The sequence below is a fragment of the Pinus tabuliformis genome, chromosome 4_1, assembly GCF_031772625.1.
Source record: "Pinus tabuliformis cultivar Carrire ecotype Pingquan chromosome 4_1, CPIR1, whole genome shotgun sequence".
In the NCBI taxonomy this organism is placed as follows: domain Eukaryota; kingdom Viridiplantae; phylum Streptophyta; class Pinopsida; order Pinales; family Pinaceae; genus Pinus; species Pinus tabuliformis.
In genome coordinates this window covers 251789418-251813944 of record NC_142303.1, presented here as the reverse complement: position 1 = coordinate 251813944, position 24527 = coordinate 251789418, and the positions used below count along the sequence as shown (strand labels likewise).

The 24527-nt window shown below is 37.5% G+C and overlaps 1 pseudogene; it reads left to right on the top strand.

Annotated features, from left to right (window-relative positions):
* Positions 1-418: 418 nt before the first annotated feature.
* Positions 419-24527, top strand: part of LOC149175214 (uncharacterized) — a 94399-nt pseudogene continuing 70290 nt past the window's right edge.

The window sequence follows — 24527 nt, the reverse complement described above, 5'->3', positions numbered from 1 at the left end:
CTAGCTTAAGCTATGTTAGTCCTAAGGTGGTAGAAAAGTGTCTACTGCAGAGTAGTAAATTTCCAAACCATGGCTGGTTCAATTAGCCACCGAGACAAAAAGAAGGGTAGTTGCAAAAACAAAATGTTGCCCCTTAACAATTTTAGGACAACCCATTCACGTGGACCTTAACATACTTCCTTTGGGTTCATACGACATTTTAATCGGGATGGATTGGCTAGAAAAGTGTTGGTCCCTAGTTGACTGTAAGCAGAAAACCATCAGTTTTATCACAAAATCAGGACAGAGGAAGGAACTTCAAGGAATCAAGATAGATACCAAACTGTGTCCTATTACTACTAGTCAGTTAGGAAGGTGTATTAGGAAAGGATGTCAAATATATGTTGTTCAAGTGGGATTTACAAACACCAAAAGAAAAATGACTTCTTTGGAAAATATCCCTGTCATTCAGGAATTTGCTGATGTATTTCCTGAATCCATTCCTGGATTACCACCAAAGCATGATATTGATTTCACCATCGAACTAATTCCAGGTGCAACCCCTATTTCTAGGGCCCCTTATCGCATGAGCATACCTGAGTTGACAGAACTCAAAATGCAACTCCAGGAGCTTCTAGATAAAAAGTACATCTGCCCCAGTGTGTCTCCGTGGGGATCCCCTGTATTATTTGTACGAAAGAAAGACGAAACTTTGAGATTATGCATCGATTATCATTAGTTAAATAAACTGACCATTAAAAACAAATACCCCCTGCCACGTATTGATGATTTATTCGATCAAGTGCAAGGAGCCAAAGTATTTTCAAAAATCGATTTAAGGTCCGGTTACCACCAAATAAGGATAAAGGAGGAGGACATTTATAAGACTGCATTCCAAACTCGTTATGGTCATTACGAGTTTGTGGTGCTGCCATTTGGCCTCACAAATGCCCCAGCCACCTTTATGAGTTTGATGCACGGTATTTTCCAGCCCTATCTTGATAAATTCGTATTGATTTTCATTGACGACATTTTAATATATTCTAAGAATCATGAGGAACACAAAGAACATCTGAGAGTAGTGTTGCAAACACTGCGGGAAAATCAGTTATATGCTAAATTCAGCAAATGTGACTTTTTCAAAGATCAGATTCAATATTTGGGTCACATTATATCAGTAGATGGAATAGCGGTGGACCCGAAGAAGATCAAGACAATTATGGAATGGACTGCTCCAAAGAATGTCGTGGATATTAGATCATTCCTGGGTTTGGCTGGGTACTACCATTAGTTTATCGAAGGATTCTCAAAAATCGCCTTCCCAATGACCTCTTTACAGAAAAAGGGGCACACTTTCCAATGGACAGCTGAGTGTCAACAAAGCTTCAAAAGACTAAAACACTTACTTACCACTGCACCAGTGTTAAAGGTAGAAGATCCAGAAAAGTCTTTCATGGTTTGCACTGATGCAAGTAAAGAAGGTGTGGGCGGAGTGTTGACACAAGAGGGAAAAGTTATTGCTTACGAATCATGGAAATTGAAGGAATATGAACAACGATATTCTGCTTATGACCTTGAATTAACAGCTGTAGTACATGCACTTAAAATGTGGCGACACTATCTATTGGGGAAGAAATTTCTGCTGTTAACAGATCATAGCAGCCTTACAAACTTTTCAACCAGTCTAGCTTAAATGCTTGACAGGCCAGATGGACAACATTTTTAAGTGAGTTCAACTTTGAGATGAAACATCTTAAAGGGAAGGAAAATCGAGTAGCCGACGCATTAAGTAGAAAAATACATTGTATTTATGAGGTCCAAATCAGCCAAGTACGCTCAAATATTCCTGAAATCATAAAGGAGGCATCTATCAAAGATCTAGAATATACTTTTCTTTGGCAGCAGACAAAGGAAGCCCTGTCGAGAAAGGAAAAATTAGATTTCGAAATAAATTCTGACAACCTCCTTATTTTCAAGGGCAGAATTTATGTTCCTAACCAAAATTTTGTTAAGCAATTGATATTGGATGAATTTCACAGGAAACCATGTGCTGGCCACCCCGTTACCAGAAGTTGTTGTCAGCCATCAAGAAAGGGTATTTTTGGCCTGGGTTAAGGAAGGATGTCACTGAATACTTGTCCAAATGTTTGGAATGCCAACTAGTGAAGGCAGAGCATCAGCATCCCGTTGGTTTATTACAACCATTGCCCATCCCGAAATGGAAGTGGGAGACCATATCACTAGATTTTATCACCGGATTACCTCACACTAGGAAGCAGCACGACTCAATTATGGTGGTGGTAGACAAACTGAGCAAAACTACTCACTTTATACCTGTGAAATCCACCTTTAAAACTGTGGAAATTGCAGACATATTTATGAAGGAAATTTTTCGTCTACACAGGATACCTAAGGTGGTGATTTTTGACAGGGATGTAAAATTTACATCCACATTCTAGAAAACCCTCTTTTCAGGATTGGGTACCCAGATCCAATTTAGTACTGCTTACCATCCTCAAACGGACGGACAAACCGAATGGGTAAATCAAGTGCTGGAGGACATGCTACGCATGTTTGTAATGCAACAACCACATAAGTTGGAGGACTACCTCCACCTAGTGGAATTTGCATATAATAATGGACATCATGAATCGTTGGGCATGAGCCCCTTTGAGGTATTATATGGAAGAAGGTGCAGGGTACCCATGGATTGGAATAGTCTAGTTGATAAGCTAGCATTAGGTCCCGACATGCTAGCAGAAATGGAGGAGACTGTTAAGAAGGTTCGACAGAATCTAAGGGCTGCCTAGGATTGACAGAAAATGTGTGCTGATAAAAAACGAACATACAAAGAATTTCAGCCAAGAGATCACGTATATCTATGAGTAAAGCCCTGGATAAAAGGTTCCCTACAATGGAGGGGTTGTGCTAAGTTAGCACCCCGGTACTGTGGACCTTTTCAAGTCTTGGAGCAGATTGGACCAGTAGCATATAAGCTTGCGTTACCAAGCCATATTTGGGTCCACAATGTTTTCCATGTTTCATTGCTAAAAAAATATGTGTACAACCCACAACATATAATTAGTTGGTAGAATATTCAGGTAATCAATTAAGGGAATACATATTTTATCGGATAAACTATTTTTGAAGAAATTTATGACTATGAATTGTGTTTGTGCAGGTTGAACCTGGCAGAACCTCTTTGTATTCTCGATCGGAGAGAAACCTATTTCCAAAAGCGAGCCATCACCCAGGTTAAAGTGCAGTGGAAGCACTTTCGCTCGGACGAGGCCACCTGGGAAGAGGAAGGATTTGTGTGGAAATCTTATCTAGTGCTATTTTCTTAGAATTAGCAGAACACCAGGGACAATGTTCCTCATATGGGGGTGGGAGATGTAACACCCCAAGCTACCTGAAAAATTACTGTGGTCATTAAGTTCGTTTTTATGTCTTGATGCATTAATGTCTTTTATTTTATGATAATGGCTAAGGCTGAAAATTCTAGATTGCAATTGGTTACCTAACTTACATGTTAATAAAAATAAACTGTTCGCAATAGTTAAAAGAAACAGTTGCCAAGAAATAGTTACCCCTCTGCCTGGAAAGAGAAATATAGAGGGGGAAAGAGGAGGAAAGGGAATCCTAGAGCTCGGTGGAATAAACCAATGCGAAATTTTCTCAAACATAGTCAAAAGAAAGTACTGAGCTTGAGACTGGACAGTGAGTCCTAAGGCGCAAGGTATTGACTGTAGCTGGACATAATCCAGTGTGAAGGATAGAAATTGCTCGAGGGAGAGTCTGGACGTGATTTCGATGCTCGTGGTTAAGAGGAGAGATTTTCCAGATATCTTTGGTATTTTATGTTAATAGGTTAATCGGATAAGTAATATAACTTTTATTTAAGCATTGATGATGGTACATTAATGGAATAAATTCTTCCTTACAGTAACAAAATAGCCCATAACATGATTATGGGAAGTATACTTAAAATAGTAACATAATAGATTCAAAATAGAAAAACTTCATTAGTAACCGAACAAATAATTCCGATGCTAAATACAGGAACAGAGAGAAATTCAAGGCACATGAACGATTGTAATTATACAGTAAAGCTGTAAGGCTAGCAAATCACAAAGTACAAACAAACATTCGGTTGTTGCTTTTCTATCTATAGCATGTAGATGTAAAACTGGAAAGAAAATAATCTCGTTACTTCTGGTGTGATCAACTTTATTTTTAAACCATAACAAGGAATTCATTCTGTCAAGTAGAGTGAGAAAATCTTTTATTAAGCACTCTAGGAGAGATAGATTCCGCTTAACTAGAGCGGAAAAGAAATAATTAGGTGAATTCCTCAAGATTTAACATATTCATAAATGACTAACAGATGCATCAAATTGAAAGGCACTGATACTAATGAATATACCAAACAATCATATGGAGCGGTAAAACCTTTCCATAGGCAGTTAATAGAAAGACTGTGTAGAGACATTATAACTAAACAATTAAAGTTTATCACTGAAATCTTAAATCAACAGGATGCAGGGGTGTATATACATATATCCAAATGGAGGTAAACCCAAAAAGAGGGAAAAGCCCTCGAATTCATAATACATCGAAATATTAACTTTTCGAGAGGAGTTTTGTATCCCATAATTTACAAAAAAAGTCAGATATTAAATAGTCTCTTGAACCTAGAAAGTAAAGCAGCATTATTGACTTTGCAACCATGTTAAGTAACTGAAAGGGTATTTAACTATTTATAGTCTTCCCAATCAAAAAAAAAAAAAGAACCGGGTAGGTTCTGGCCGAAACCCTCTGTCAAATGCTTTTTCGCATGCATCTAAACCATATCAAACAAACTAGGTAAACCTCGGTGAGAAGTTCTAACCTGTAGATGGTCGAGTAGGGTGTCAGTCTTCATGACCTTGGAGGGCGCGTGACTGACTTCATAAGAACCCCAGTAAGGGCAGGACGTTACCTGAAAAATGACCATTATATCATTATCTAAGGTATGTATTACATTAAAGAAATCATTTGAAGACCTGAGCAACCGAGACTTGAAACCTCATCTAAACACTGAAGATCCCATCCGGAAGTCGTCTGCCTACATGGCAACAACATCTGTGTATTAACAATATGTAGAAATAAGTTGAACTGAAAAGAAATGCCTCAAAATGAAGGCTCACCTTTCTAGAATCGACTTCAAAACTCTTTAAGCCTAGATAAACCATAACAGTGTTGCAATGCCCTTGGACTTGGAGGGTTACCTGTCAAACAATTACAATCTGTGAGGAAGTAAAGTAGGTAAACGAAACCACTATTACGTAACAAACTGTATAACGAGGAAAGGGTTCCATTACCTCCCCAAGAAAGACGTCCATTCGAGACCATGGCTCTCGACAAACAAGTTGTAGAATCAACTGAAAACTTGGTAGTTGAACCTGTTGCAGTGCGCCAAACCATCAGCCCTCCGAAAGAAAATGACCCTCAATCCGGTCAGAGGCGGGGGTGGGGTAGTTGGAAAAAACATAAAACTTCTCCACTGTTGTATTTCTTCCAGATAGATCGACAGATGCAAGTGAGAGCAGGTGTCAAGCCGAAATTTCAACGATGAACAGAGGCCTGCAAGAGGACAACCCTAGATCGTGCCTCGTGGAGGGACGTACCCAATGAATTTACATCGGAGCAGAGTAACAAGTTCAATACCTCGAGTGAAGCCATGTGCCTCCTTAATGCATGAAAAAGGCATTAACGCAAGCTGTGTGAAATTAATAACAAATATCAAAATCAATCAAACATGCCGTTGAAAACCTCATCATTACCTTGCGCATTAAATGATTTATGTAGTAGTTCGTATGTTTAGATCGAGTGATTTTTTTTTTTTTTTTTTTTATAATTATGCGTTGTTTAATTTTTAAGGTGTTAAATTAATCCATATGAATCACAACTTTATATCTGGTAACAGATTAAATGCTAGTTATTTCTTTTTAAGTTTGATAGTTTTAAATGTTTTTCAAAAATTATAATTAATATTGTTGTTTTGTAATTTTAATTTTAATTGGTAATTCATATTTATTGTATTTAATTAAATTTTATTAAATGTAGATATTATATTAGAGATGGGGTATATGGCTTGAAATTTTGAATGGATAATCCTACAATAAGGAAAAGTCATTGATGATTCTACCTTATATAGTCCCACATCCACACCTCTCACCTGGTCATCTGATCTTTATGTGAAAGAATTGTTAAATGCAAAACAAAGGTTGGAGGTTTTAGAAGCTAAAGGGCATGAAAGAGATCAGAAAATTCATATAATAATGGTTGAGAAAAAGGCGTTAGCAGAAAGCAATAAAATTTTAAAAGAACAAGTGGCATTGCTACAAGAAACTCTCCTGATAGGGAAGACAGAATGGCAATGCATGAAGGCGGATGTGCAAAACATAAAGAAATCTGTAGTGGAAAGTACAGAGGTGGTGAATGTGAAATCATCCCAGGATAAAGGGAAAATGATTTCCCAAATAAACAACCATGAAGAGAACACAAGAGAAGAAATGAAAGGAGATTCCACAAAATTTTCCAAAACTTGGGCTCAAGTTATTAGCAATTCTGCTAATAAGGAAGGAGAAACAAATATTCAGGTTGACAACATGCAAGATAGTGAAGGCAAGGAATGAAAAAATAGGGTAGCAAACATAATTATTAAAGGGGTGAAAGACTACGGGAAAAATGAATGTACTTTTGACCTTGCAAGAGACTTCTTGAAAGACAAGTTGTTATGGAAAGGATAAATATGCTAAGCATGGAGGGTGGGTAAGTTTAATGGGGAGAGAGTCAGGCCCATAAAAGTCATTATGCCTAGCTTGTGTGATAAATATATTATTCTAAGCAAGAAACATCTCTTGAGGGGTTCTTGTTATTTCCTAGAAGAAGATTTAATTGTAAAACAACAGGAGGAAAGAAGGGAGGAAATTTTAAAGGTTAGGGCAGCAAGAGATGAAGGAAAGAGATCATGGATTTATAAAGGCAAATTTGTGATAGCGCAATTTGGACCTCCTTCCAGAACATAGAAGCAAGATTGTAATAAAGAAGAGGCAACAAACTCTTCAACAGGAAATCTGAAAGAAAGGTCGGTATGGGAAAACAGGGACAAAGACTCAAATGTGAGTCTTGCATGTCAAAATAAATAGTAATCAAGTCATACCTAGGTTTCCTTAAGATTAGTTTGTTGGAACTGCAGAGGTTACCCATGGAGACGAGGACCTGGGTTAGGGCCTATTGCAGAAAATAGAGACATAATTTGCCTCATAGAAACACATGAACATGAAGGGTGCAAGACACCCTTGTTTGAAGGATATTGGAAGATGGCAGTGTGGAACAAGGCAACGGGGAATGGCAAATGGCACGGGGGTATCATGGTTTTAGTAAGGGAGAAAGAAGGTCATCTCATTCAGTTAGAAAAAGAAGACTCAAATAAGTAATTCATTTGGTTTAAAATATTAGAAAATGGAAACCGCATCAGAATTGCAGCATGTTATTTTGTGCCAAAAGTTTCAAAAATGTACAAAGGGAGAGGGCTTGACCACAAAGATCCATTTGCAGCTTTAAAAGCGGATATTGCAACATATTCGCAGCTAGGTGAAGTCCTTATAGTGGGTGATTTCAATGCTAGGACTGCAAGTGAGCAAGCTAGCATTCTTTGTTGTAAAGATGATTGTAACCCTATTTGGCTTATAGATGAAAGTAATCATCAGTGGGAAAGAATTTCAGAGGACAAGGGCTGCAATCTCTTTGGTGAACAATTGCTTACTCTATGTGGGGCCTTTGATTTAGTCATTCGTAATGGCTTGACTAGATGGGCAAGGTCCGGTAATTTCACTTGCAATACTTACAATGGAGCAAGTGTGGTAGATTATGTAATTTTATCGCATGGTTTGTGTGAGAAAATGGAAGAAGTTTTGGTTGGAGATCAGCTGTGGGATTTGAAATCAGATCACAAGCCAATTTATTTATGTTTCTCTTGGATTGGAAAGAAAAAATTAGAGTAAAAAATTCAGCATGTCCAACAAAATCTCCCACAGGGAAGAATTCTTTTGATCCCAGAAAATTGTAACACCTTCAAAATGATGCTAGAGAGACTCTTTGAGAGGGAGAAAATTGCAATTCACAGCCTTCATAGTCATGAATTAACACATTTAATTCAATGCGCACTTGTGAAGTGCAAAAGAACAAAAATTAAGAAGTCTGAAACAAATTGCTTTCTGGTTAATGCTTGGTTTGACGAGGAATGCAAAAAGGCAAGGAGAATGTGGAAAGAGTCAAACAAGGATAACATAAAGCTCAAATCTTACACACAGTTATTAAGCAAGAAAAAGGTTGATTTCATGGTTTCAAGGAGGGAAGAACTAATCTTCCTTGGGAAAAATAATCCCAAATTATTTTGGAAGGAGCTCCAACCGAAAAAGATACAAATTGGAAATAATATTACAGCTTGTAAATGGTTTGACTATGCAAGACAACTCTATGAGCATGTTCTCAAGGTTGACCCTCCCCCCTTGGTCAACACTGATACTGAACTCTTCACGGTACAAGAGGTAGAGATGGGTATCAAGAAGTTGGGTGTTGGAAAAGAAAAAGACTTCGCTGAACTCCAAGCAGAATATCTAAAGTGGGGCTCAAAGATTCTTGCACCTCACATTACAAAAATCTTCAACAACATCATACAACAAGGGCTTCCCAAAGATTGGACAACTAGTGTGGGAATACCTCTTTTCAAAAGCGGTGACGTCAATAATCCCTCGAATTATAGGACCATCACGATAAACCCTTTGTTTGCAAAGCTATTTGGAAGCATGCTATAAAACAAAATTAGCAAGTGGGCAGAAGAAAGAGATAAGCATGCTAAAGGGCAAGCAGGTTTTATACCTAAACATTCCATATTTGATCATTGCATAACTTTAAGGCACATCATTGAAAAATTTTGGGAGAAAAAAGAAGAAGTCTTTTGTTACTTTGTTGATTTAAGAAAAGTGTTTGACTCGGTTCCTAGGGATAAACTTTGGCAGAGAATGGAGGAACTTTGGGTTCCTAAACATTTGAGAGCAGCTATGCATAGGCTGTATGAAGAGGTGAAAGTCAAAATTAGAACTTCAGCAAGCATTTATGAAAGTTTTAGAAGTGATATCGGGGTCAAGCAAGGCTGCCCACTGTCTCCTACCCTTTTTGGTTTATATATCAACCAGCTTGAGGAGTGGTTAAATTCACTAGGGGGTGATGGTATCTATTGGTGCAAGTTTGTTATAAGGCTTCTTTTGTATGCAGATGACATTATTCTAATTGCTAAATCGGCTCTTGGTTTGTAAGAGCACTTACTATCCCTTGAGAATTTTTGTAGAGGTGTGGGGATGCAAGTCAATATCAGCAAAACGAAAGTAGTGGTCTTCTCTAAGAAAAGAAAACATAACCATCATAAGTTCTACCTTGAAGGCAACATTCTGGAAGAAGTTTCGGATTACAAATACCTCAGAATTGACTTCAACAAAAATCTAATCTGGAATGGTTATAGAAAGAAAAGAAATTTGGGGGGTTGGAAAGCACTTTATGTTTTTCGAAATAGGTGTAGAGAGGTAGAGTTATGGGACTGGAAGACCACTCAAAATCTTTTTGGGCTTCTAGTGATTCCAGTGATTCTCTATGGTTGTGAACTATGGACTAGCAGTACCTTCGACATGCGGTGGAGACATATTAAGGAAATTCAAAAGCGTTTGATTACAAACAAATTTAAGATCAAAAGTGCAATTTCTTATGATATCTTGTTAAGTGAAACAGGGACTGCTGCTATTGAAGCAATTGCTATGGTGTGAGTCATAAGATATTTAAAAAAAAAGAGCAAATGGAAGAGGGAAGATGGCCTAAGTTTGTCTTTAATGATAAATTGTGCAAGAGCAAAAAAACTTGGATGCAACAAAATAACAAATGGTTTAGTAAATGGGATATTTGCATGAACGCGTGTCCCATAAACAGGAAAGAGATAAAAGCTTTTGTTATGGAAAAGTTCCACAAACGTACTTGGGATAGAGAGCTAAGAAGAAAGAAAGATTAGTATATTGAAGTGTTTAATCCCACTCATAATCATCAACCAAAAGCATACATAGAGGTCAATATCTCTTGGAGAGCCAGAATTCTTATTGCTCAGTTAAGGACTAATTCTCATCAACTCCGTTGTGAAATAGGGTGCTGGAAAAGGCCAAAGGAAGTGTGGGAGGAAAAGGTATGCATTTTTTGTTCTTCTGGAAAAGTGGAAACAATAAACATTTCATTTTAGAATGTGAGGCCTTCAAAGATAACAGAGAAAGTTATCCAAGTATGCTGGCAGCTAGCTCTTGGGATAATCTATTTAGCGAGGGGTTTGTCGAGAAGCTACGAGCATTTATTGTGAAGCTTCACAAAAAAAGGGTTGAATATATCAAGCAGATGAAGAAGCAATTTGTCCCGTGGGCTGTCTTTAGCCTCGTGGACGTTAAAATAATTTCTTCTTCTTTCTTTCTTCTAAACACCACTACAGTGGAGATGTCCCTATGAAGAAGCCCCTTGATTGGCTTGCAATCCAAGCTACATCAACAACATCCCTCTCTTGTTCCTTGCTGTTATTATGGAGCAACAGATAGGAAGAGCGGGAATCGAATATTTTGATACCTGTAACCGCAAACGAAACAAGTATCATTGTCGGCAGCCAGCAATCTCGAGTGCGGCCGGTGCGCAGAAGATAAGTATCGGAGTCGTCTACCGAGGCGGAGGAATTGCCCGGATGGCCAAAAGTGGTCGGAATCCGGGCAAAAAAAATTCAAAAGATCTTGTAGAGGTAGAGGTAGTGTTTGAATTGTATCTTTGACGGTGGAAATGGATTCAACGCCATCCAAAATGTCTAGGACACCTCAAATTTTGAAGTTTAGCCACTGTAACTTGGATTTACAAAAATGCTTGCAAGATTTTTTCTAAATATAATCGGAATTTTCATAACTTTCCAGGTAATTCCTTGCCTAGTTAAACTAGGGCATAAATATCCGCGGAAAGCTTCTTCCCAAACTACTACCAAAATATGAATGTAAGGCGAAGTTAATGGTTTAATGGGTAGCCCAACTCTCGCAATTGAATAGGACAGCCCAGCGAGAGATTCCCTGTTCACTGGGTCCCATTTTTGAATACATATATTCCGGATCCGGTCCCTCATTATACGTTCTAAATATAGGGGGTTTAAATTTAGCATTGATCACCCTAATGTAACTTTTTTTTAATTAAATAATTAATTATTTAAGATTTAAGTAGATGTGAAAAAATATTTCTAATAATTGAACTTCATTGAAATATTTGTTTTAACAATTTTTTAGTCGGAAAAAAGATATATTTACTAATATCTTTTTTACTCGGGAAAAAATATATTTACAATTTTTTATTCGAAAGAAATATATTTATTTATATATAATATTATATTATTTATTAAATGTTGTAATTTATAAGGTCTTATTTTCACTTTATTAAATTACATAAAAATAAAAATAAAATAAAATAATTAAAAAAAGTTATGTAAATTTTACCGCTTTTATAATACAAGGTTTCTCGATCGATATGATTTCATCCTTTTATGCGCAGAGAATTCGACATCCGCCATAGGTTGTTAGGCTGAATGTTTTAGGTGAAGAAGCGGGGGATAAGTTCAAGATGTTGGGTTGCTTGTTATCTGGAGGGAGAGAGAGATAAAGTTGCTGCAGAATTGCTGATGGCAAATGGTATATTTTGAAAATTATGGAATTATAATTCGCCTCCCGGTGGCCGTTGAGTTCCGTTAGCGCTTCCACCGAAGTAGGAGGTGCTGACATAATTTGTATTTGAGGTGTTATGTAGTTCATTTTAAAATAATACAAGAATATTTATTGTTTTTATTTAAAGAAAATTGAGCATCATTTCTTTTATTTAAAAAAATCAAATTACCAACTTGAATAAATTTATATATAAACAATTAGAATATAGCAATATTAAAAACCCTAATTCATGCAAGTTGTAAACGTTAATAAATATCATTAATTTTTATTTATTTTTAAATAAACTACTTAACACCTTAAAAATCAAACACACATGACGCAAGAACCTCTCTTACTTCCGTGGAAGTGTTAACTAAACCTTGGATACAACTCAATAACAAGAAGTTAATTGCTATTGTGTGCGGCTTGCAGGCTGTTGCACTTAGCCTAAGTTTATAGTAGCAGACAGTTGGATTTGATACTCTCACCAGTTACCAATTATTCTAGATTTAAAAAAAAAAAAACACAAGCAAATTATAATTCCATTATTTTCAATTATACCATTTCCCACGGGCAGTTTTGCCGCAATTTTATCTCTCGTGCCTTTAGAAAACAACGAACATGACATCTTGAGCTTATTCCCCGCTTCTTCAGCTAAGAAACACAGCCTAAGACGCAGTGACAGGTGCTAAATTAAACAAACAAATCTCAATACACAGATGGGATGTCCGGCTCTGTTTGAGCACCTATATTTATACAAAATGCAAGTCGGTTAATTTTTCATCTTCGGGTTTCAATGAATATAGATGCCTCTTCGGGTTTGAGCAAGCTAAAGCGGTCCGCAGCAAGGCAGGAAAGACTGAGGCAGTGGAAGCGGTCCGCAGCAAGGCGGGAAAGACTGAGGCAGTGGAAGCGGTGTACATTCATGAACCCTCCTATTCTTCATTATCCTCATAATTTTACATCAAATCTGTAAGAATGATCCTGCAACAGATTGTTATTGATCCCTAAATCCATGCATCAAATTTTCCTCTGACACTCTTATTAGTCTTAGATGGTACTCTTCTTGGTCTCAAATCCATACATCAAATTTTATGTGTCCCACATGAATTACAAGGATGAATTAAGAAATAATAAAAAAAAATAGTCTTAGATGGTACTCTTCTTGGTCTCAAATCCATACATCAAATTTTATGTGTCCCACATGAATTACAAGGATGAATTAAGAAATAATAAAAAAAAAAACATCACATGGATTTTTTTCATATCAAACGTAGTAAATATAGCCTCACACCGCAGGATCCACTCAATATACATATGATTCCATGCTTACCACACCACAATAAATTCCTTGTCGCACTTTCTTGGCTGCTCTAGCTACACACGCTTTTATATTGCAAGGGATGAGGAAAGAAATATATAGCATATCACTCTTGCCAAAAATGTTCAACACTTGTGCTACAACACTTGCTCGACATTCCTTAAACAGTTAATCTCAGAAGATTCACAATGTTCAGAAGATTCACAATGTTCAGAAGATCCACAATGTTCATCACTTTATAGCATATCACTGTTGCCAAAAATGTGCAACACTTGTGCTGCAACACTTGCTCGACATTCCTTAAACAGTTAATCTCAAAAGATCCACAACTTTGTTGGCACTCTAGGATGATCCACAATGCAATCACAAGCGTTATGCCAAATCGCCCGAACCAATACCTGTTCAAGAAATATACAACAATACACAAACACTTAGTTGTTGTACTTTTCTTCTAGGCCATAATCCTCAACTAGGTCACATAGAATCCATAACAGCTCTACCACATAATCAACAATGAAAGGAGGGTGTTGATTACAATGCTAAGAGTCAACACTTATGGGATCAAACAAGCACAACATAGAATAAAATCATCAGAGACACAACAAGGGATAATAGAAATAGGCAGAATACATTAAATAGAGAAAAAACTACAATGGAGAACAAAATCACAAATTTCTATTCCACACAGTTCTTGGCCTTGCTTGCATTGCTTAGCTAGAGGCAAGATACAAGTTTACAGATGAGGAGAGAAGCTCTAGAATTCTCTAATTCTCTCATGTGAAATGCATTAATGCAAAGCGAAATCTATAAGTCAAATGACGATGGTTGTCGGCATGTTAGGTTTGGTGTCGACGTGGTTGTTAGAGAGTTGGCGCCGGACCGTGGAGTTGAATTCCTTCTTTGGATTCACATATAACAACACTCACCACCATAGAAAAATTAGCGTTTGTTTTTTTTATGCTCTACTTTGGTTCACAAGTCCGTCCAGACACCAACCACTAAAATTCTATTGATCTACTCATCCCTGGGCCCTCCTATTTGTGTACATGCACCTAGTTAGCCTTAATTAGCTTCAGTTCAACTCTAGTTTTTGCATGTGATGAGAATTTGGCTTTAGTTAGTTAACTCTTGTGCTTGCATGTGGTGCATGTGCACATTAATAGAACCTAAAGCACACCTAGATTTAATTATCCATAGTTATTGCATGTACAACCAAGCTTAACATAGTTTCTTTATGTATTGATTCTCAAACCAATATTGTGTAATCAAATTCATTCTTGATTCCAATTTTCTTTTTCAATTTCTTGCAACTTTGTGAAATTACTCTTCATATAGATCCATCTTTGTGCTCTAATAATTTTACATGGCATCAGAGCTATAGGGGCTTGGAAAAGGTGCATGAACTATTTTGCAGGTTTGAAGTTCAAGGAATTGAAAATTGTTCGGAGATTTGACTTGTAGATCAAAATATTGGAGAATTGCCGCAATTGCTGCTACAACTATAAGGTGAAAAAATGTTCTCATCTTCAGCTATTCTTACTTCATATAACTACTTCCAATGGAAGCCAGAGATTTTGCTTCACCTAAGAGGAAAAGGCTTGTATCAGATATTTATAAATACAAAAGTTGAAACAAATTCCGCTATTGAAAATTCCAAATACTTCAATAGTATAGACGAGGCTTTTGGTCTTCTATTGTTGTCCATATCTCCAACATTGTGTTTCCATGTGGACACATGTAGCACTCTGAATGGGGTATAAATAATCTTGGAGAGTTTGTTTGGAAAGTAGGATGAGATGTAGGCTCATATTGTCGAAAACGAGCTAAATTCCTTAGATCCAAACAACTTTGAGAACATTCAAGATTTATTTATGAAATTAAAATAATTGCTTCTACATTTACATAATTGCGGGATCGATAAATCCAAACAAGAAGGTCAATTGATCATTTCCATTTTGTCTAAATTAGGCCTTGAATCTATTGTTTTCGTTTCTACATTTCATACAATTAGACTTGCAATTGGAGATAAATGGAAAATGCCCAAACTTGATGCATTTATTGAGTCTCTCATTCATGAGTAGGATAAGCTCATCAAAATGGGTTCATTAAAGTCTCCAAATGCACATGCTCTTGCCATGCATGAGAAAGAAAATTCCAACTTGAAACCAAATCAACAATCCAAAGGCAAAGGAAAGGCAAGAGATCTAGATCCAAGGAAGGGATTAAATCCAAATCCTCGAGATGATTCTTCCAAATCCAAGGGTAAGAAGGAAAATAAAGGAAACTCCAAGTGTCCTTATTGTAATAGAGGTTATCATCCTGAATCCTCTTGCATGCAGAAGATTATTGATCTAATGGAAAAGACTCTTCAGCAAAATAATCTTGGTCATCACATTCCAGAAAGTGCCAAGAAGAAGATGGAGGAAAAACCATCAGAAACAAGGGGTAATGGTCATGCTTTGATTTCCCTTCATTCTACACCACAAGAATGGATCATCGATTTAGGAGCTTCACATCATATGGCTTCTTCAAAGGAATCATTTTCTTCTCTACATGCATACTCAGGACCTCTTATTCTCATGGGGGACAATTCTATAGTTGAAGCAACTGGACAAGGAAGAGTGAAATTCAAAGATGGAAGTTTTGAGAATGTCTTGCATATTCCAAGGATTTTTGTGAATCTTATTTTAGTGTATCATATGAAACACACAGACACCGGAAGGAAATTGGAATTTACCCCTAATTCCGTGAGCATTTATGATATGCAAACCACCTTGAAGATTGCATATGGAAAGGTAAATGATCAATCTCGTCTGTATACATTTTTTGATTTTGTTCCTCAATTAGATTCTATTTTGCTACTTACACATGTAAATGAAAAGAATAGGATTTGGCACAAGAGATTTGGGCACTTGAATTTTAGATATATGCAGCAACTTAGCAAGCAAGGGATGGTTAAAGGATTGCTAGCCATTGAATTTTCAAATGGTGTTTGTAATGGATGTGCTCTTGGAAAGCATCCACAAGACAAGTTCAAGAAGGGGCATGCATGGAGAGCCTCTTCACCTTTGGATATTGTACATAGTGATCTCATGGGTCCATTTCCAATACTTTCAATGAGAAAATAAAGATATGTGTTGTCATTTATAGATGATTACACGAGATTCACTTGGGTTTACTTTTTGAAACTCAAGTCTGAAGTTTTTCAGCATCTAAATATTTTCAAAGCACATGCAGAAAATTAGTCTGGAAAATGCATCAAGATACTCTACACAGATAATGGGAAGGAATATGTCAACAAAGATATCCAAAATATTTGTAATGAAGCAGGCATACAGTTGCAACATACAGTTCCTTACACTTCGCAGCAAAATGGGGTGGTCGAAAGGAAGAATATATATTCCAAAGAGATGTTCAATCACATGTTGCATGCAATATCTCTTTCATCAAAATTGCGGGCTGAAGCTATCAATTATGCCTCACACATCCAAAATAGATCTCCTCATTAATCTATTACTAGAAGGACATATTTTGAGGCTTGGACTGGCATGCAACTTGAATTTAGTCATTTCTTCATTTTCAAATCTCGAGCATGGGCCCTCACTCCTACATAAAAGAGAAAGGATTTGGAGCCTTAGATTAAGGCATGCATGTTTGATGGATATTCTGATGAAGTTAAAGGGTACAAATGTCTTGATATCAACATTGGAGTGTTATTTATCGAAAGGACTGTAAAGTTTGAGGAAGATGCTTTGCATGCACCACTAGATGAACCTGTTACAAAATTTCGCTCACCATTAATTGGTGAGTATGCATATGATACTTCAAAACATATTTATGATCTAGATGAGAATTTTCTTGTAACACCTATTGGACCACTAGTTGTTGAAAATCGAAATCATACTTCCTCATGTAGTTCATAAGATTCTCAACCACTTTCAGTACAAAAATGGTGCAGCATGAGTGATCTCCTAGATGATCCTGCCACTATACCTCAATTTGAGGAAGATCCACAAGCACTCTTAGCTATGGAGCCATGCATGCTCATGCACGCTTATATGATGCATGCATCTGATCAACAGAATTATGTAGAAGCAATTGGGCGTCTTGAATGGGAAGCAGCTATGGATAAGGAATACAACTCTCTCATTGAGAACCAGACTTTGGATATGGTTTTGCTACCTTCTAATCATAAACTTGTGAGGTGCAAGTGGGTTTACCAGACCAAGAAAGTAGTAGATGGCCAAGTTAGTCGATATAAGGCATGGTTGGTGGTGAAAGGTTTTCAATAGGTACATGGTGTTGACTATGATGAGACTTTTGCTCCAGTGGAAAAGATGGATTCCATTCAACTAGCTCTCTCCATTCCAGCAACAAGAGGATGGGAGGTGAATCATATGGATGTGAAGACTTCATTTCTTCACAGTGATCTTGAGGAGGAAATCTATATGGAGAAACCACAAGGATACATGCAAAATTCATCTTTGGTATGAAAACTAAAGAAGTCTCTCTATGGCCTCAAGCAAGCACCTAGACCGTGGTATGCAAAGATGGATTCCTATTTGTTATCTAAAAACATTTTATGCTACAAATTTGATTCCAATGTTTATTTTTTGAAGAAATTGACTCCTTGTTGATCATAGTACTCTATGTAGATGATCTTTTGATAACAGGTAGTTCAACTTCTTCCATTGCTGAGATTATAAACGCATTGCATAAGTAGTTTTCTATGACAGACATGGGCTTGCTAAATTTCTTCCTTGAACTAGAGATCAATCAGAGCGGTTCTGGGGTTACCATTTCTCAATCAAAGTATGCTAGAGATCTTTTGGCATGATTTCACATGAGTGACTGCAAGCCAGAAGCCACACCTTTCTTATTAAGGATAAAGCTTAAGAATGGTAAAGACACACCATTGGTTGATTGCACATTGTACTGTCAGCTTGTGGGAAGTCTTCTTTATCTCACTCACTCCCATCATGATCTCTCTTATGTCGTAGGAGCAGTTTCTAGATACATACAAGAGCCACATGAGTTACATTGGAAAGATGTAAAGAATCCTTTGATATGTCCAGGGGACAATTACCTATGGGATTCATTATGCAACAAATTTTTCTTTGGATATCATTGGGTTCATAGATTTAGATTGGGTTAGTGACAACATTTATTGCAAGTCCACCTCCGATATGTACCTAGTTTGGGATCCGACCCAATTTTTTGGTCAAGGGAGAAGCAGGTTTCCTTTCTTTATCATCAACGAAGGCTGAGTATAGAGGAGTATTCAATGCCACTATTCAGGCCATTTGGCTACAACATTTCCTATCTGAACTTGGTATGAGTGTCCATCATCCAACTGGCATATGATGTGATAATCAAAGTATGATAAAGTTCTGTAGAGATCCAATGCAGCGATAGTGGACCAAACATATCGAGATCCACATGCATTTCATTAGACAGCTAATTCATGATTGGATCACTGATCTTCCGTACTGTAATAGTTCTGAGTAGATTACCGATATATTCACTAAGGATTTCAATAAGCAAAAGTTTTGAATTCTGCGAGATCGTCTCGGGGTGAAGGACACGACTGCCTAACAGTTTTCTTTTCTCTATTTTTTTCATTATATTTTGAGGGGGGATTTCTTCCCAGTGGGTTTTCCCCTCTTCCTATTTTCATGCGTTGTATATGGGTACCTAAAATGACCTTATTGTTGGGATTCATTCATTTTGTATCACACTCACCTAAGTTATGCTTAAGGGGAGGTGTTGGTGTACATGCACTTAGTTAGCCTTAATTAGCTTCAGTTCAACTCTAGTTATTGCATGTGACAAGAACTTGGCTTTACTTAGATAATTCTAGTGCTTACATGTGGTGCATGTGCACATTAACAGAACATAAAGCACACTTATCTTTAATTATCCATAGTTATTGTATGTACAAGTAAACTTAACTTAGTTGCTTTATGTATTGATTCTCAAACCAATATTGTGTAATCAAATTCTTTCTCGATTCCAATTTTCTTTTTCAATTTCTTGCAAGTTTGTGAAATTATTCTTCATCTAGATCCTTATTTGTGCTCTAATAAATTTACACCTCCCATGAGGGAGTAGGCCCAGGATTGAATTTGATACCACTTTGAAGGTTAGAGAACACAACAAGATGCAATTATGGCTGCTAAATTAAAAAAACAAATCTCAATACAAAAACTGGATGTATGACTTTGTTTGAGCACTTACATTTATACAAAATCCAAGTCAGCGATTCTTAAGAACAAGTCACTAAGCCAATCATTATGGCTTAGTGCTGCTACGGTTTTCAGATAATATACAAGATGAACATCCATATGATATGCATGGTAAAATATGATTTAGAATATCACATACATGATCTCCCCTACATTACTTGAACTATTCGGCATAGTAATTGAGATGTTAATTTATTAGGACACGCAAGCACCATTAATGTAACAATTCTCATTCATTGAGACAATTTGAATTTTTATTCTGTTGTCCTCATGCCTATTAGAATTTAAAATTTTATTTGGGAAGATTGATTTCAATTTTTAGTTGAATGGAATTCGAATTTCAAATTTTATCTGGGCGCGTCGATTGGAATTCAAACATTCTAGAGCGAGATTTTAATCGAGTGGCCAATTTCTTCTATAATGTTCAACATGGTGCCATGGACAACCACTGTACTGTTAGAGCCTAAATCTACCTCAGCTTGAGAAAGGTAAGATCTAGGATAACATCAAACCATGCTTAACCTGGTAGCTAGCCCTACCAGGTCTGGAGAGGGCTCTCTCCTTGTAAATCTCAGCAAAATATGATCAACGGGGGCTTGAGATGACTGATGTGAATACTGATCTTAGGCTAGGTATGTGTGCAAAAGAGGTTGATTGAATATAATGATGTTTTGTTGGCTCAAATGGAAAGGCAAATTTGGGTCTGGGAATGAGGCTCAGTTTTGTAGAGATCTCTATGGGGCAAGGTAGGAAAACTAATTTGGCACTTCAAATTAAATGAAATGGAGATATTTAGATAGGTGAGGAGTTGAAGAGGGCAAGAAAACCTAAGGGATCCTCTTCAAATAGCTGAAAACATCAATAACTAAATCAAACCCTAGGTAGAGCACTGTAATTTCAATGGATTCTACCTTTATCCTTGTTTGTTTTAGTTAAGAAGAAGAAAGAGAGATAATAGCATACATAAACACATATAAAATTACAATTTACAGAAGGAAACACAATACCAAAGCAAGATGCCACATGAATCCCATAAAGTGCTGCAAACCCTAGTCTATTCCTTAGCCAAAACTGCTGAGATGAGTATACAATGAAGCTCCAGGCTTTCTCAAAAGTCCAACCCTATTAATGACTAAAAAAACATAGATATAGGAAAACAACAACTCATACTAGCCTCTAGCGGTCGAACTCATGAGTTTAGGAGCTGTTCCAACAAATTATAAACTGAGAACTAAAAAGTAGGCAGTGGAACAACATGCCTCTAAAAACTAGGGAACTGATTCATTTAGTTGCAAACTACCTTTTCATGGATGAATCTACCTATATGAGTAAAAATTCAACATAATTACATCGAGATCCATCAAATTACATTAAATTACATCATGAGTTTGAAATTAAGAAGGATAAAATTCAATTTGTCAAGAAACTAGGCAAAAAATAGAGTATTTTGGTCAAACTGAGCAAAATTTCTCCAATGCGCCGCGCCGATATCCCTATGAATAGCGCCTTTTTGCAGCTACTTTTGGAGGCCTTTGTGGTGTCCAAATTTTCTCCAAGTGGGCTTGTTGAAAAGGTATGCCTGTCTACTTTCCAGCACAGGTGGAATTTTTGAATTTGGCCTCCATTTGCCCCTTCAAAACTAAGTTCTCCCAAGATTGCTTCTTGTGTGTCAAAAAAGGGGCAGAAAGGTCATTTTTATTTTGACCTTTTTGGGGGCTCAAAACCTGTCAAAATTGCTTGTCCATTGCTAAGAATGCATATCTTTTCATGAAAAATCCAAAAATGTTGAGTTTTCATCAAAATAAGTCCCCCATCAAAAGTGAGCGGCGGGTGGCGCGGCGCATTGGGGAGAAAAACCTGTGTTTTGGCCCAAAAATTCCAAAAATGCAAAAAGTGTCCCAAATTTCTTGAGATTTGGGCTGAGTGTCCTCCATTAGGTTCTATGCTAGGACAAGGAAGCCTCGGCCAAGATCTGAAGTTTATCTTGCGCTTTTTTCCTCCTCGATCTCTTCTTCAACTTGGCCTTCAAGTTCCTGATTCTAGCTTGGCACACCATATTCCTTGACAAATAGTGATATGCCATGTTTCTCAACATATTTTTCTCGTTGATGGCCTTCTATAGCATCCTCTCCAAATGGAAATTAGTCCTCTCCAACCAAGACTTACAATCAGCATTGATTTCTTGCTCAAGTGTTGTGAACTTGACTTTCCTCTTTTTGGCAGCTTGCCGGTTTTCTCGTATGTTTCTTAGCTCCATTATGGTTTGCTGATCCTCTAGTTGTTTGTTTCTTTGCTCCAGATATTTGACGATCCACTTGGCTCTTTTTAGGTTGAGAGACAAATGCTGAATGTCGGCTTGTTGCTCCTGGATGATCTCTCTAAGCTTTGAGCTTTGTGAGCTCAAATCAGTGTCATCATCCTGAATAAGAATAAAATCTGTCTCTTGCTCTCCTGAAGGCCCCTCATCCTGTAATGGCCTCTTGCCCTTGTCCTAAACCTGTTGTGCTGATGAAGGAAGTGAGACCCCTTCCATAGGAGCATAAAGCAGAATATTATTAAGGACTTCAGACTAAGAATATATGAGTTCTAATTGATGGGCTCTAAATATGGCTTATTCTTTAGTGAACACACCAGAGAGTGACACATCCTTAGAAATTATTCACTGCAAAGATTTCAAAAACCATTCAAGAAGGAACTCATCAGGGATATAGGCCTTAATGAGCCTCTTCCTTCTGCGCCACTCTTGGATGTGGTTAGAAATATGAGTTGCTTTGTCTTGTTCAAAACTAGCTAGAAGCTCAGTTCTAACATCATATCAGACATGCAACTGAAAATGGTTTAAAAACATAGTAGCCAGTTCGCCAAATGTAGAAAAGGTACCCCCTCTAAGCTCAATATACCATTTTGCAGCATTTCCAGTTAGGGTGCGTTGGAATAATCTCAACCTAATCGAATCGTTAATCAAGGAGTTCGATGAGCACCATAAATGGAACATGGTTATATGATCAGCTGGATCCTCCCTAGACTTCCCTTCAAATTTAAGAATATCAGAAGGAAGTTAGGCGGGAACAAGAGGCCAAGAAGGATTGTATCGGATCGGATCATTTGTCAACTTTGAAAGATCTGGAAAGTTTAAAGTTTCTAGGAACGGTAAGCACAGAGGAGCAGGATAATTCCACCCTCCAAGAGAAGAATTTCCGATATTAGAAAAAGAATATCTTCGATTTGGAGAGACACCAGTTTTCCATGCGTTTTTCGTGGAAGGAATTGAACCATAAGGAAGTCATTGTGGCCCAAAAGTATTCAGAGGGTATCCACCCCCTGCCACAGGGTTACCATGCATAAGACAGTTTCCTCCTAGAGGAACATTGAAAGAACGGGATAACCCCTAACAAGGATTCCATGCTCTAGCTAGTTGAGGAAAGACCTGTGAGGTCCTGACACAAGGGAAGGGCATACTAATGGCATAAATTCCCAAACCCTAAACCAATAATGGAAGGATTTGGCCATCCTTCACCTCCTTGGAAAGGATTAACATTCTGAGCCTATCCTCAGTTCAAAGATAGATTTGAAGGAGGAATACGACCACTTCCAAAAGAAAAAGCATAAAAATATGTTAAACCACTTGGCATAGAAGTCATAGATGTCAAAACAACAGATGGGAAGGTTGAAGGAATCAGGGGAATCCCATTGGGTGGCATCTTGAAACGATAAGCACTAGTGAAAGGAGCGGAATGTTGGGTGCCTCCACTTGGACCTGCAATGGAGGTAGAGCCAACTACTATTGTACTAGATTTAACAGTAGAGATATCAATAGTAACTTGTCCTGCAATTGAAGGAGGGGTCCGCACACTAGAAGTATTAATAGCCATATTTACACCACTAACATTGGCCATCTCGAAAAAAGAAGAAGACTGAACACGGTTTGCCGGTGTGGGTTGGGGTAACCACGTATGGAAGATGAGAAGGAAGGGGTGTTGAAGGAGTCATGGGGGATTGAGGGGCATCGTCAATATCAATCTCGTTTTCTGATTGGAAGAGCACCTTAGTAAGGATCGAAGCATTTCCGTCCAAATTATGAACTGCACTAGTTTCACCCTATGAAATAAGATCCCTTAAAGCAGGATTAATCTATGATGCATCACCTGCTACTAGTTAAAAATCACTAGAAGAACTACTCCTATGCCTTCTAGATGAAGGGTCAACACTTGTAGGTGAAAGCCCACAGAGCCTCCTGGACCGATAAACCTGTCGATCAACAACTTTTAAATATTAAGAGAATTTTTTATAGACTCAAAAAATATAATTTATGGAAATCTAGGAGCAGAGGGCACTCACAAAAAAGTCCCTAAACATACAACACAACAAGAAAATTCTAGGTATTTCCACTTCGAGTGATTAGGACCAGACACCAAAATACAAGAAAGCGAAGATAAGGACCTTCCGAAGATAGTTTGGGATAATTACGGCCCACGCTTACCAACAAAGGTATTAGAAACAATTACATTGATATCTTAACAATAGCCTTTGTCGGTGCAAGTACCTGAGTTCGCAATGGCACCCTCCAGAAGTACTATGAAAGTGATATACCATCTGTCTCAGGTACCATGGGTATTCCCCCCTGCAGTCACCTGTGTGATCCGTGGGATAGGAAACTAAGCTCACCAATTCGTAATCAGAAGCTAGACAGAATAGTCGCAGGCGTGAGATCCAATAATTAGGAGAGTGGGTATCTCTCTTTCCCTGTCTTCACTCATCCTTGTGCTTAACTCATGTGTTAGAAGAGCTTTCCCAGACAACTTAACGAGACCAAATTTTCGCTCTTTAATCAACTTCTATATTTCAATTTAGAGTGGCCTTGGAGAGTTTACTCTCCACACACCTATTCCAAGGCCCTAAATGACCTAGACTAATTGATGTATCTACGACAAAAAGAAAACTTTAGTTCATTTTAAATCAAGCGCATGATTTTATTGGTTGTTATTTACTTCACGGGTAGCGGAAGCGAAACTTATGATATTTTGATGTAAAAAGAAACCAGTAGAAAACTAGGGTACATTTAAATGCAACTTCTTTTTCTTCGACGAAAAGTGATCTCTACAGGGTTCTACGAGAAATCTATGAAAGAATAAAGTCTTTTTTCTTTCTTTTTAAACAAGCTCACACATTCATCGTCTATCG